The 15,663-nt window shown below is 44.9% G+C and overlaps 1 protein-coding gene across 6 annotated transcripts in view; it reads left to right on the forward strand.

Annotated features, from left to right (window-relative positions):
* The first annotated feature begins 2,552 nt into the window (after positions 1 to 2,552).
* Positions 2,553 to 15,663, forward strand: part of TSPAN11 (tetraspanin 11) — a 198,278-nt gene continuing 185,167 nt past the window's right edge. For all 6 annotated transcript variants that reach the window (XM_054039563.1, XM_054039584.1, XM_054039555.1 and 3 more), the window contains exon 1: positions 2,553 to 2,670. The gene's annotated coding sequence lies outside the window, so the exon portion shown is untranslated. The remainder of the gene's footprint in view (positions 2,671 to 15,663) is intronic.

Below are 15,663 nucleotides of genomic sequence, written 5' to 3' on the forward strand. Positions count from 1 at the left end.
CAAACCCAGCCCAGCCTCACAGGAACAAAGGACACTGGCCTAGGCAACAACAAAAGGATCTGTTAGACCTTGGCTACACTTGCGGATTCACAGCGCTGCCACGGCAGCGCTGTGAAGCGCAAGTGTAGTCTCGCTGCCAGCGCTGCAAGAGCTCTCTTGCAGTGCTGCAAGTACTCCACCTCTCCGAGGGGAATAGCTTGCAGCGCTGTGAGCGAGTGTGCAGCACGGCAGGCACTGATTACACTGGCGCTTTACAGCGCTGCACTCGCTGCGCTCAGGGGGGTGTTTTTTCACACCCCTGAGCGCAGCAAGTGCAGCACTGTGAATTGCCAGTGTAGCTAAGGCCTTGGACTCTGAACGAGTCACCCCCCTGCCTTTGGTCAGTTTGGGACTGCAATGAGATAATGCTCACCTGATTCTGAAAGGCGGGGGGGGGAGGGGAGGGAAGCCAAGGGGAAGAAAGGACATGATAAAAGGGAGAGACATTTATTTGCCATGCTCTCTCTCTCTTCCCCCTACATCTACAGACACCACACCCAGCGACTGAAGCTATGATCAAAGGGGAGAGCCTGGCTGAAGAGCAACCAGCCAGCCCGTGGTGAGAAGCATCTAAGTTTGTAAGGGCAGTGAAAGTGTTAAGATCAGCTTAGAATACATTTTGCTTTTATTTCATTTGACCAAATCTGACTTGTTATGTTTTGACTTATAATCACTTAAAATCTATCTTTATAGTTAATAAATCTGTTTGTTTATTCTACCTGAAGCAGTGTGTTTGGTTTGAAGCATGAAAGAGACTCCCCTTGGAATAACAAGCCTGGTACATATCAGTTTCTTTGTTAAATTGATGAACGTATATAAGCTTGCAGTGTCCAGCAGGCATAACTGGACACTGCAAGACGGAGGTTCCTAGGGTTGTGTCTGGGACCGGAGATATTGGCTAGTGTCATTTGATTGCAAGTAGCTGGGAGCAGCTTACGTGCCAGAGGCTGTGAGTGAACACCTGTGGGGGTTCTCACAGCAGAGCAGGGTAAGGCTGGCTCCCAGAGTTAAGGATTGGAGTGACCTAGCAGATCACCAGTACAGACAACACCAGAGGGGAACGTCACAACCATATTTCCCTCATTCGCTGGTATACTGAGAATATGTCACATGGGATCTTACTTCCAGCTCTTCATAAGCCCTTTTCCCAACAGGAATTGGAGGCACTTGGGCCTGATTCCTCTTTCACTTACACTGCTGTAAATCAGGAGGAACTCCAGGAATTACCCTGGGGTTAGTTAGAAGAGAATTAGGGCTCAGAATTAGAAATCTGATGAGGTTCAACAAGGACAAGTGCAGAGTCCTGCACTTAGGAAGGAAGAATCCCATGCACCACTACAGGCTGGGGACCAACTGGCTAACAGCAGTTCTGCAGAAAAGGACCTGGGGATTACAGTAGATGAGAAGCTGGATATGAGTCAGCAGTATTCCCTTGTCGCCAAGAAGGCCAACGGCATATTGGGCTGTATTAGTAGGAGCATTGCCAGCAAATTGAGGGAAGTGATTATTCCCCTATATTCCACATTGGTGAGGCCACACCTGGAGTATTGCATCCAGTTTTGGTCCCCCCACTACAAGAAGGATGTGGACAAATTGGAGAAAGTCCAGCAGAGGGCAACAAAAACGATTAGGGGGCTGGGGCACATGATTTACGAGGAGAGGCTGAGGGAACTGGGGTTATTTAGTCTGCAGAAGAGAAGAGTGAGGGGGGATTTGATAGCAGCTTTCAACTACCTGAAGGGGGGTTCCAAAGAGGATGGAGGTAGGCTGTTCTCAGTGGTGGTAGATGACAGAACAAGAAGCAATGGTCTCAAGTTGCAGTGTGGGAGGTCTAGGTTGGATATTAGGAAACACTATTTCACTAGGAGGGTGGTGAAACACTGGGATGGGTTACCTAGGGAGGTGGTGGAATCTCCATTCTTAGAGGTTTTTAAGGTCAGGCTTGACAAAGCCCTGCTGGGATGATTTAGTTGGTATTGGTCCTGCTTTGAGCAGGGGATTGGACTAGATGACCTCCTGAGGTTCTTCCAATCCTAATATTCTATTCTATTTTATAATATTCTATCTCACTGCTTTCCTCCTCTCCTGAATGTTGTTCTGCTTCCTTCATCTGACCCCACATTAGGGTGACCAGATGTCTTGATTTTATAGGGCCAGTCCCAATATTGGGGATTTTGCCTTATATAGATGCCTATCCCCTTCGGGGGCCAGATTTTTCACACTTGCTGTCTGGTCACCCTACCCCATATAGATCTGAACTTGCATCTTTTAGTCCAGAGACACTGGGCAGGATTCACCCTTGTGCAGTGGGGGCAGAGCGCGGGTAAAGCGCTGCTCACTCAGATGGGAAGGGGGGAGACTGAGGAGACAAGGCGATGGGGGGTAATGGGGAATCGGGTCCGTGCTGAAATATTAAGAGGATCGTCCCAGCTCTAAGGTGCTTTGCCTCTTTAAGACGCTCCTGCCCAGGCTGCACACGCGTGGCCTCAGAGGGGAGGGGAAGGGGGAGCCCTGGGCTGCTGCTAGGGGCTCCCGGAACCATCGCATCCCTGCCCGGGGGGTGTCAGCGCTCGGCGCCCGCGGAGTGTGGCCAGCGCTCCCGGTGCTGTAGTTGTTGGGGTCCGCGCCGGGGTAAGTGGGGGGCATGTAGCAGGGTGGAGGGGCAGCAGCCGGGTTAACCCAGAGGTGGCCGGAGGAGAGCAGAGGCTGCTCTGCGGCCATCTTACTCAGCAGCTCCCCAGGAGCGACTGAAGTTTCTTACCAGTTCATCGGGGGGGCGGAAAGGAAAGATTGAAAGGTGGGACTAAACCGAAGGAAGGCAAGTGTGAGCAGTTAACGGCAAGGGCTGCTGAGACCGGCTGTGCGATGCCCGCTCCTGCTTCAGCGACACCCCCCGTGCTCTGCTCCCCTCTCCCCCCTTTCCTCTCCCTTCCCTGGGCTAGACTGGGGCTGCAGCGTTACTGTAGTATCCTTGCTTTCCCCTCTGCCTGCCTGCCTGCCCCAGCACCCAACCCCAACTTAAAGCTGAACTCTGCAGCCTTGAATGAGCTCCCTGCTCTCCCCTGTATTCTCTGCTCCCCGGCATGACAGGAGTTCCCCTTGCTCTCCCTTATTCTGTGCCCCCTCTCTTCTGCTCCTGCAGATGAGTGCTGCAAATACAGGCTCTTCCCATTCCCCCCCCAAGCTCTGCTCCCCAGCTCCAGCCTGCCTTGCAGGCAATACAAAGGTTCCCCTGGTTCTCTTTCCCCCTGTGATCTGCTCCCAAACTCAGGTACCCTGTCTTGGAGCATTATAAGCATTCTCCACCTTTCTCCTCTACTCCCCTCAGAATGCACTTCAGCCTTATAACACTTCATCTTCTTGTATTTTTCTTCATATTCTGAATATTGTGCCAACAGTAAGTGAGATGTTAGTTGGCAGTTCTCATGTATACAGCTAGAAAGTGAGATCACCAGTTATCTGTCTAATGTTCCTTTGGGGATACAGCTCCTGTTTCCATACAGTACTAGTAACCTGCTGATGCTTTAGATGTATATTTTCTATGATAAAAGTCTAGAAGGAATCCTTAAATCTGACTGGCTTTGAAAAGTCAAAGGGTGTCGATATCCTGGCAGTACCTCAGAACCAGTTGGTAGTGGCTGACTTCAAAATGCCATTAAAAACTGACATTCGTTGATGTCTTAATAGAAGCATTTTAAATATTACAGACCGCAGGGCTCTGTTAGAAGTTAAAGGCTATGTGAGAAGCTAGCTACTCTCCATCTGCAGGGTTTTACACGCTCAGCTTTCCGCATGTCCAAATAAAAGTATTAAGTCTTCTCACTTGCACTGATGTGACTCCTCTAACTTCAGTAGAGTCCCACACCTGGCATGAGCATTATGCCAGCGGTTCTCAAACTTTTTTTTACTGATGTCCCCTTTCACACAGCAAGCCTTTGAGTATGACCCCCTTTATAAATTAAAAACACTTTTTTATATATTTAACACTATTATAAATGCTGGAAGCAAAACGGGGTTGGGGTGGAGGTTGACAGCTCACGACCCCCATGTAATAACCTCGTGATCCCCTGAGGGGTCCCAACCCCCAGTTTGAGAACCCCTGCATTAGGCCCATACCCTTTTAAAGGGATAAGCTCTCATTTATCCTGATGTGAATCCAGAGCAATTCTATTGGTGCTATGCCTGTAGGGTTTGGGGGGGGGGGGGGGGGGGGGGGGGGGCTGGGAGAGAAAGAGGAGAGAGTGTTTTGTTTCCCCCCTCTCCACCCACACACATGCTCACAGGGTACTATGATGATGACAGCAGTATAAAAATATAGATTTAGACTAGATTTAGGTAGGGGTACATTCAGAGGGAGCAAGTACCTCTCTTTAACATCAGTGACTGCTTCATCTGAAATTTATTTTTTAAAGGGACACTGCCAACATGTTTTTATAAATAGAATTTTTTTTTAAATCTATGTTCTTTTAAATAACTATTTTAAGCTTCTTTTAAATAACCAATTGTTTTTCAATTAAAAGAAATGTCCTTTATAAAAGTTTTTCTGTTTCCTTGCCGATGCAAGGGAGAAACTGACTAAGGTCCTGATCCTGCAAATGTATCTATTCAGGTCAGTCTCTGCATGTGTGCAGAGAAAGTTGCAGGATTAGATTCTAAATAACTGGCCATTCAAGAGAACAGATGGGGGGAAGGGGTGTTAAAATGATGATTTTTGCTACCTTTTTCAGTTAGAGCCATTTTAGGTGTAGCTTGGAATTATAGAAGGTAGACAATGTTCAGGCTGAAATGTGACTTTCAAATTGATGGTGCCTCTTTGAAAAAGAAAATAGGGTCATTTTACCATAAAAGAAGGTTGGTTTCCTCTGCTAACTATTTCCCCCCCCCCCCCCCTCTGATATCTTATACGTTTAGCTTGTTGATGGCAGTTAAATGTTTCTGGCATTCTCAAATCTATAGCTCTAGGACAGACCACAGGTGTATTTGATGTCAACTTGATACTTGTGTGTTCCTGGCCAAAGCAGTCAATTGGATGTCAGTGGCAGAACACTAATAAAATCATGATAAAGTACTTTTTAGTTTTCCACTGTATGTTGCAATTCAATTATTAGATGTTTCTCAGTAATGGGAGAATTTGCATCAGCAGTGTTGCAGGAACACAGGAATAAAAAAAAGGATGGGGGATAAGCACAGAGGAACCCTGTATAGCACTAAGAGTGGCTTGCAAGCAATGGGTGGCAGACTCAGTCAGCTATGCCTGCCTGCTTCCTGTGAGCTCCTGTTGCCTCTGGAAATTCCTTCCCCAGCCCGTTCTCAGTGAAATCAGAATGATTTAAAATAAAATAACGGAGTGTAAAAAAGATTGTAGATGGTATGACTTGCTGTAAATGAATCTTGTTTTGTTAAGAACAGTAAATGCTGTTTCTGAGGCTCCATGGATTAAAATTAGAGCTGTGTGTATGGGCTGTCAGCAGAGAAAATGAGTGATTTATCAAAACCATTTTAAATATTGGCTGTCCCTCTGTGCCAATTTAAGGTGAAATACCTCCCAATGCAGACAGACTGCATGGACCCCTCTATATCACTTTAGCTCCTACTTTCTGACTTAGCAAATTACTTAAACCCATGCTTCATTTTAAGCATGTGAATAGGCCCATTGAATTCATTGGGGCAAGTCACCTGCTTAAAGTTAAGCATGTGCTCAAGTATTTTGTTTGCTGAACTGGAGCCTCACAAGCCAATGCAGTTTGGGGGTGAATTTCACCCTTATGGAGCAAGCTATGATCTGACAGTGCGTTAAAACTTAAAATGCATATATCTCAGCTATTGTATAGAAATTTCTGCAGCGTTAGGAAGGAAGTTGAAGGTACAATACAAAACCCATTTATCCAATGTGCTTTTTAAAAAAAATCTTTCTGAACCCACAGGCTCTTCATTTTAGGGTTAGATTTTCAAAAAGATGTATTCATCTGTGGAAAAGTGGCAACTGAGCATCTATTTAGAGCTGCAATTGTGTGTACTGTAAATTTTTTTGACAGGTGGCATTTAATAATAAACTATTATATACCCAATAGAGAGCTCAGTGAGTCTGTGAGTAAAATTTTAATTTTGTCATCATTGGTGTTCCAGCTGGATACTTTGATTTATGGAGTTATGCAAATGAAAAGCGGTGTCATTCTGTTTTCTGTTTACTGCTCCTTTAAACATAGAGGAGTGTCTCCTCTCCACCCTCTCCTTGCCACTGCCTATTGCAAGGGCTGCTATAAAGCAGCTGCCATTTGCATTAAATTTCAGATATAGAGTGTTATAGAGTGAGACTCTCTCTCTCCAGCTGACTTCATATTTGTTCTTTCTTTTATCATTGTCATTTTCCTTAATCTGAAATAAAACGGATCTAGTTGGAGAAATACATCTGTGCTTTGTTTGTGGGAATCCATAACTGGCATCCAGATTTAGTTGATCAGTTCATGGTAGAGTGTGCGAAACATTTGCACTGAACCTATTAAAGCCAGGCATGGATTTGGGGTTTGCCACACTTGTGAACCTCAGCCCATAAATTTCATGAGGGTCCTTAAAGTGTTGATAGAAACGTCTCGCCATAAAGAGCCCTGCAACACCTCACCTTTTGACTCCAGCGTTGCCTTTTGTCTTGCACCATCATGGCTAGAAAGGGCAGCTGGGCTCATGGAATAAAGTTGGAGAAGGAGAGAAAAGGCAACGAAAAACTGGGACACCCAAAACCAAGTCCTCTCCTTCCATTCCGTTCTGTTGCATCCTCCCCACCCTCATCCACCTAAACCTGGCCTTTTCAAACAAGAAACTAAACTTGGAATGAGACTTGATGAAGTCTGCAGTTCAGTTTCCAGTAAAGATACCCTATAGAGCTCTCCAGTCAATTCCCCTCAGTGCAGCAGCCGAGCTGCGTGGGGAAGAGCCATTTCTGTTTGAAGTCCTGCTTGCTAGCACTTCTGCAGCAGTACTTCAAAAGACAAACCGGTGCTTTCCAGCCCAGGCCACCCCACTAGACAATCTGCTGGGCTGCTTAAGTGTAGGAAGCTGAACTAGGAGCTGTATTAAGGCTCTGAATTGAGTTTCTTGATTGAAAAGGGCAAATTTAGGGGGCGGATGAGAAGGGGGAGGCAGCAAGGAAAGGTTTGTGTGAAAGATGAGTGGCAGTTTTAAAGTGCTTTTTTTTCCTTTTCAACCTCTATTCCTTTTAGTCCAGCCCTCTCATGATGTGCTGGAGAGAGCTCTGGGTTGAGGGGGTGGGAAGGGAAGACTTGCAAGAGCCTCTTTCTAATACTTCACCTTCAGAAGGAAGGGAAGATTGGGTGATTCCCTCACTTCCAGTGGAATCACCCCATTTCTGGGCATCACTAGATCTTCCCTGCCAAAGGGAACTTACCACTGATTCTGAAAAGCCAATGTTTTGCCTTTGAATGCATCGGATGTCAGGTAGTTGGTGTTTTTAAAAAAAGATGTCCCAGTGGAGCATGCTGCCTGGATTTCCCTTGCAACACCTGCTCTCACTCTTCACGTACAGGCCAGTGCTATTCAGTGGTGGTAACCATTTCCAGCAAAGTGCCCTGAATAGACAATTATTTTGGGTTGTTTTCCAGGTGGTGTTGCCTTGCTTCTTAGTTCTGCTTTTGAGACAGTGTTTAGGTGAAACTCGGGCTCCACTGACATCAGTGGAGTCAGCTATCACTCTTTGTGTTTAAACGGGAAAAGAAATCGATTCCCAAGGCCCTCAGAGCCACATCTCTGTCACAACACAGCACAGGCTAATAAGGGGACATTTTTGTGGAATCCTTTTATTAACATATTTGCAACTTAACTCTGCAGCTGTCTTTTCTGGCCCTTTTCAACTTGCTTTAAGTCCCACTGTTGTTATTATTTAACATCTATATTTACTCCGGGGGAGGAGGGATTCTGCACCACTGCACAATCGTTATGCACGCAGAATTTCCTTTCCCCCACAGAAATGGGCTGCAGTGCTCCTAGCTGCCACTAGGGGCCACTGGACCTGGCAGAGCCCAGCTCGCACATAGAGAAGGCAGGGAGCTAGAGGGTTCCTGTCAGCTGCAGGAGACAGCAATGGACAGGAAACTCCGTGCAAGCCTGGGACCGAGCATCAGGCTGTTTCTCTCTCTGGATCCCTGGGCTCTGGGGGGGAAGGGGTGCGGTTATCTGGGAAGGGGGGACCAGCACCTGGGCTTTCAGAGGGAGGGGTTGTGGGTGTATGGCCCCCCCGTCTGGCTCTGGGGGGAAAGGGGGCAGAGAAACAGGAACTGGGTTGTCATAGGGGTTTCTTTAACTCTCTATTCCTGGGGGAAATTTTGTGTGTGTCTGTATTCTTAGACATACTTGAGGACAGGAATTTTCAAATAAATTATCAAAATAAATGAAACTAGCATTATTATGTAATGTTATTTTGACAAATAAAATTTGCAGAATTTTGCAGAATTTTAATTTTTTGGGTGCAGAATGCCCCCAGGAATATATATTGCAATAGCACCTAGAGACATTAGCCAGGTCAGGGCCGTGTTAGGCACTGTATAAACAGAGTTATTGTCCCTGCATTAAGGCTCCTGGTTCCATTTCTTGAATGTCAGAGGGATAGTATTTTAATAAAACAGAAAATGATGGGAAATAGGTTAGAATGATATTATGAGAAACATACAAGAAATGTCTCCATCCTATTTCCTTTCAAATGATATAAAATAATGGACCTAGAGATGGAGATACATATTTTTTGTGGTGAAGTCCCCATTATACACCATTGGGTGTTAGGGCTTTCCTGATAATGTTACAGCTATGCACCATCAGTCAATCAGAACAAGGCTTTGGATAATCAAGTGTACTCAACCAGGCTCCACTTACACTTACGGCAAGCAGAAGGGTATAAACAAAGGGAAACCACGTTGGTTTCTGTTCTACAGGAATATGTGTTTGCTACATGAAAAATTAAAATGTGATTAGGGAAAGATAGCTTTTCTTTTCAATCAATGGAGAGATACTGACTAAACAAACTCCATTAAAAAGACAAGCTATTTTTAAATAGTTTGCAGTGGAGTCTCTTAATAAAAATTGAATTTAACTTTCTCCCTTTTGTCATGCCACCTATTTTGCCCAGTGGGGGGAAGGAGTGTAGTCTGCTGATTAGCAGAGGTGTGGGATTTAGGACTCACAGGTTCTTTCTCTCCCTCTGCCACTAACTCAATGTTTGATTTTGGTCAAGCCACTTAACTACTTTTTGCCTCAGTTTGCCCATCTGTAAAATGAATTGCAATACTTCACAAGTGTTCTGGAAAGCTTAATTAGTCAAGGTTTTTGAAAAGCTTAGAGAGCCGCACATGAAAGACAATATAGATTAGAATGTTTTCATATTTACTATTAGTTATACCAAGCCAGACTGTCCTCTGTAATAAACTAGCAACCTGTTTCTATTATAAAGTGTGTAAACATTTTGTTTTTATTTCTTCTTGACATGAAGCACTTCATATTTGTTGCGTTTATGATTCTTAATGGTTAGAGGTGCATAAAGTCTTAACTGGGATGTTTGCTTTTGGGAGTTTATAAAACCTAACGTTCTATAAGGTAATTAAAAAACCAAATTGCAAGTTTTACAGCAGCTGTAAAGCATGCAGCTCCCTAAAACAGGATATGGGGCTCTATATGCAGTGTTGTAATGCCCTACCTTGAGTATCTATTGGTTTAAGGGATCAGCTGGCAGAAAGCCGTATAAATAACTATTGATTGTTTTCTGGTGCTCTGAAAGAGGGAACACTTTTTTTTCCCCTGTGATTTCTGTTAAATGTGAAATTAATACCACTCTGTGCACTAATAAAAATAACACAATTCTGCATATATTAACTGTTTGGCCCAGTGCATATACCTATGTGTTTTGACCTGTTTGTATTCCTGCCTCATGAGTATTGATTATTTGCCCCAATGCAGTTCTATATGTTGTTTCAATATCTCTTTTTAAAAAAGAAAAAATGTTTATACTGCAAAATATTAGAAAAAGAATTCTCTGTTCACTTTTAAATTTGACAATAACATCAGGTTAGTTGCACAGAATCAGTAGTGATCAATGGACAGAGAATCACAAGATACATTTGTGATAAGAAGCAAAATCTAATCTAAAGTCTTTGTTGTTGTTGTTTTTAATTTAAAAGGAAATCTGTATTATCTCAGCAAACTGACCTCTCTATACTGCAGTATCTCAGCTGCCAATGTAACTTCTTTGACTCGTTTGATTATACTTGTTTAATCTCCCATGCCCTGTCTAGTTGATATACAGTTTCAACTTCTGACAAAAGCCAGTAGTCCAACTATTGGCCATCTTTGAATGAGCTCATCCAGGAATTAACCTTTTGGCTAATTATCACTGCCTGGGTTTGGGCCATAAATCTCGATATAACAGAATCCCATTCTTGCCTTGCTAAACGTAATTGAAAGGTAAATTTTCTAACTGAGCTTCCTTTGGAAAGGTGAATCGAGTGGCTTTTGTAATAGGCTGCCTGTTTTATTTCAGACTCTTATAACTGCCCATCCTCTCATACAGTCATGCATGCATGCAACTCTTAATTCACAGATGGGGATATTTTGCACTGTCTCTTTACAACCTGTGATTTTACCATTGAAGAACTGCTGATCAAAAATACCGAAATCTTCACATCATTCCAAATGTTGTACAATGTGTAATACATTTGAAATTACAAATCATGGCACAGAGTTGTCTGTCAGTTAATAAACTTGTTGCTCTGAGGACAATTTTCTTATGACCTAGGCATTTTATTGGATGTGAGTTATTAATATCTCTAATTGATTTCATAATTTTGTAATACTTGAGTTTTTCTAGATTTTTAAAGCGTGATTCTGTTCTGACAAGTGACTATGTAAAAATAGCATCTTGTTACCAAACAGACCTGCTGCTCCCTGTGTGTGTTCAGAGGCACATCTCCTCACTTTAGTGACTAAAATACATTTTTCTACTTTTCACACCTGTTCACTGTCCAGAGCCAGCACAGCTCAGAGAAAGCGAGCTGGATTCTGTGATCTTTCATATATCAAATAAATGGTTTACTAAATTCCAGGTTAAAGTTTAATCACTTACACCAGTGAAAATCCATGCCAATAGGATTGGTTTGCCGGGTGTCTCTAAAGACGTACGCTTAAAATAGAGCTCGCAAAATTTGTTTTATTTCCCAGAGCAGGGAATGAAGAGATTTATTTCTTCCAGAGAATCAAAGAGGACCCTTTAATTATCCCCTGATCCTTTGGATAGTTTGCATATAGAAATCTACAGATAAGGAGACTTGATTTATTTTTATCTTCTGGATTTTCATTTACATGTGCTTAATTAAAATGTAAGTCTGTATTGCTAGTAAAGAGCTGTTTTTTATCTAGCTTAGGGTCAGCAAAGTGGCTGATGAAGGCTGACCAGTGTTACGTGTCAGTAGATGAACAATAGAAAAAAAATGAAAGAAGTGACTGGGACACTACAGGCGGAGGGTTCTGAGTTACTTGGGAAAAGAATTCTCTGTAGAATATTCTCTAATAAACTTTTAAATCTGTTCTTAAAAAAAAAAAAAAAACCATTGGGGAATTGCAGTCTGTATATATTATGTGTGCTGCCCAACACGAAAATACTAACATCTCCCTATACGCTGTATGTTACCCCCAATGACCAATAACTGATGCTTCAAATTTTCTGTATCGTTTATTTTTCAAATATTATCTAATAAACTTTTAAATCTGGCTGGTGGGTCTCGTACACATGCTCAGGATCTAACTGATCACCATATTTGGGGTTGGGAAGGAATTTTCCCCTGGGTCAGATTGGCAAAGACCGTGGGGGTTTTTCACCTTCCTCTGCAGCCTGTGGCGTGGGTCACTTGCCGGTTAAACTAGTGTAAATGGTGGAGTCTCTGTAGCTTGAAGTCTTTAAATCATGATTTGAGGACTTCAGTAACTCAGCCAGAGGTTAGGGGTCTATTACAGGAGTGGGTGAGTCAGGTTCTGTGGCCTGCAATGTGCAGGAGGTCAGACTAGATGATTATAATGGTCCCTTCTGGTCTTAAAGTCTATGAGGCTATTTTAAATCTCATTGTTAATATGGTTTAAAACTCCGTGATCTTAAACTACCAAGTGCAAATGCATGACACTGTATGTCCCAGAATGAATAGTTAGGTGCTTTCATCTACACTCGATCAAGACCCAAATTCCTGACACTTCTTCTCTTAGAATGGGTTATGCAGCAAAACAAAAATAATGGAGAATGGGATTTCAAAAGATTTAAGGTTCATTTCATTCACATTTGTAATTCACAACAATTGTGGCCCTAGCCTCTGTTTGCCAGAAGCTGGGAATGGGCGACAGGGGATGGATCACTTGATGATTACCTGTACTGTTCCTTCCCTCTGGGGCACCTGGCATTGGCCACTGTCGGAAGACAGGATACTGGGCTAGATGGACCTTTGGTCTGACCCAGTATGGCCTTTCTTATGTAACACTAAGCAATGAGATAACACCAGGTTTATGCATAATGTAGGAGCTTTTAGGAGTGAAATGTCAGATGTATCTTGTAGTCAATTACAACTGAATAGTATTACCTGACAAGAAAAGAGAAGATCTTAAGTACGGAAAAGCTTTTGTCATCAAGATTTACTGGCAGCAGAACTGCATTGGCCAGATTTTCCTCATACCATTGTAACTCCATTGACTTCAATGGATTTGATCCTGATTCTGACTGAAGTGAGAGGAGAATCAGGCCCATCATTTTGAGGCAAGGCTACCCTTATAATAAAACACCTCAATGAGGCTCTGTAAAACCTGTGTAACTTTAGCGCCCTCGAGGCCAAGATGGAGTCTGCTCTGCAGGCAGCTCTGGCCAAGAGAGGGCGCGCGCAGGAATGCAGCAGGAGAAATCCCTTCCACCCCAGGGGCGCCTGTTCCAAACCCCCCAGAGTGAGCACCCACACCCATAGGAAAAGCACAATGGATATAACAAGGGAAATATTTATTTACAGAGGGGTGAGAGGAGAAAAACACAAGGGAAAATATAAGGGAGGGTAAAACAGGGTTGCATCCAAGCCAAGGCCCCACAGGCCCAGTGGTAGCACAGTCTGGAAGGGCAGACACTGAGCAATGTGTCTGCACACAGAGTTCAGGAGTCCTGAGCAAAGTTCCAGTCCGGTGGTGAGTCTTGGGTGCTCCTGATCGTCTTCGGCGCCAGTGAACTTTCCCCAGCAAACCCCTCCGGTGCCCTCTTCTGCTGCTCTCTGCAAAGCCACCCAGAGCGACCACCACCATTTAACTAGCTACAGCCTCCCTCCTTGTTCCCAGTCCAGAGTCAGAAGCCCCAGTACTAACAGCCCCATACAGCTCTGGGCAGCCGTGATCCTGGGTCCAGCTCCGGCCTGTCCTTCTCGGGTGATTCCTCCCTGGCACAGTGCTCCTCCTGGCTCCTGTCCTGGGGTGTCCCCGATCGGCCCTGTCCGTCCCAGGCCTCAGGCAGGTTCTCCCTCCTTCACTTTTCCAGGGCCTCCAGCTGCCTCTCCCTCTCCCTGGAGCTCCAGCGCTGCCCCCTGGAGTTTCCCTCCTTTTTTCTTATTCTCCCACTCCCCCTTAGGAAAAAGATTTAAAGGGGCCATGCTCTCTAAACCCCAAAGGGGTTACACCTGTTTAAATACTTAGGCCATTTTGGGGTTATGTCCCAAAAACTAAGAGTAAAAGGGCATAAAACGGATTTGAAAGTTACTTTTCTTCCATTGTAGGATTCCTTACTTAAGTCATTAGATGAGCTTTCTTGGTAGCCAGTCTGTGTTACTGGAAATGCCATTAAGCATGAGCCTGGCCTCTTTCAGAAAAAGTTGCAAGAAGCACCTCTTTGCCCAGAGTGTCCCAATAATTGAACAAAGCACTTAAGCATTTATTTAACTTTAAGCACACTTGCTGAAGTGCTCTATTGGATCGAGGCCCACATCTTGGTTTTGTAACTGACTTGCAGAACTGCATGCATCAAGAAAATAGGGTGTTTGGTAGGGTTACCAAAGAGGATGGGAGGAGTCCCGCCCCCGTCCAGCTCTAGCCCCACCCCTGCCCCTTCCACTCCCTCCCACTTCCCGCCCCCCTCAGGACCCCCAACCCTCCCCCTGCTCCTTGTCCCCTGACTGCCCCCTCCTGGGACCCCTGCCCCTAACTGCCCCCCAGGACTCCACCCCCTACCTAAGCCTCCCTGCTCCTTGTTCCCTGACTGCCCCCTCGTGAGACTCCCCCCCACACCCTAACTGCCCCCCCAGGACCCTACCCCCTACCTATACCCTGACTGCCCAAAACCTTATCCACACCCCCACCCCCAGAAAGCCCCCCCCCGAACTCCCGACCACCCCCGCTCCCTATCTCTTGACTGCCCCCTCCAGAACCTCCCTGCCCCTTCTCCGACCCCCTGGCCCCCTTACCCTGCCACTCAGACCAGCGTGCCGGGGAGGAGGAGCAGGGGGAGGAGCTCCAGACTGCCGGTGCGAACTGCCGGCTGGTGATCTGCGAATACAGGGAGGAAGTGATCTCAGCTGCAGGGGAGAGGAGGAGGGGCTCTCTCTCACTGTCGGAGCCCCATGTAAGTGGCACCATCCGGCCGGCTGCCCTGTCAGCAGCGTGCGCTCTGCATGGGGGGGAAGTCCGGACATTTACAGATTCCCCCCGGATGCTATTTTTTAACTCTAAAAGCCGGACATGTCCGGGGAAATCCGGGGGAATGGTAACCCTAGTGTTTGGTCTCGCTCAATGAGACCTTAAAAATGAGAGGAAGAGTCAGAGCATGCTAAATTCTGCCCTCATTTAAGGGACAGCAGAATTTGGCTCAGTAAAAAATCGCTTGCTGCATCACAAGACGGCCCCAAAATATGTTGCTATTTTTCTTTTCAAACCCTTGAACACCTTCCTCCCTATTACCATAACATTTCCCAACACCTCACAGATACTGTCTATCAGTATTCCATGCTATAAGTGAATTTGCCTTTTCCCTTATTCAGCCCAGACTAAGATCATTCCAGATAGTATGAACCCATCTGTGCATGAAGTACAGGAATGAGACAGTGTCATATTCTCGGTGGGTCTGCACTTCCATGAGAACTTTATTTTACTTCTCTAAATGTCTTTGTGAAGATTTTTTTCCTGGCCAGGAGATATTAACTGAGATCTGTAAGAACAGGGAACAAATCTGAGTGACTATGCTAATGAGGTGATGTATTCTTAATAGGGAAGTGACTACATTAATAATTGTGTTAAGTCTCTGAGTGTGCCTGAATATCTGAACTAGATGTGTCCAGAAGTCTGAGCAGATGCAGAGTGAGCTGACTGACCAGACTGTTAATAAGGACTGTGGTTGCGCTCTAGCCAACTAGCCTTTTAAGAGCTTCCCCAGAAGTTCCTTCTTCAGAGCTGTGTTTACGCTGCTGTAGGTTGGCATCAACAGTTCAGGTTATTCTTCAAGAAATATGGATTACACACTCTGCTCCTTCTGCTACATTGTAAAAAGAGCAGACCATGGCCATCTCCTTTTTGGTGCAAAGGTCTGAATGCAGAACCACTTCTGTAGGCAGGGCCTGATTTAGGGGC

The sequence above is a fragment of the Malaclemys terrapin genome, chromosome 1 (assembly GCF_027887155.1).
Source record: "Malaclemys terrapin pileata isolate rMalTer1 chromosome 1, rMalTer1.hap1, whole genome shotgun sequence".
NCBI lineage: Eukaryota > Metazoa > Chordata > Testudines > Emydidae > Malaclemys > Malaclemys terrapin.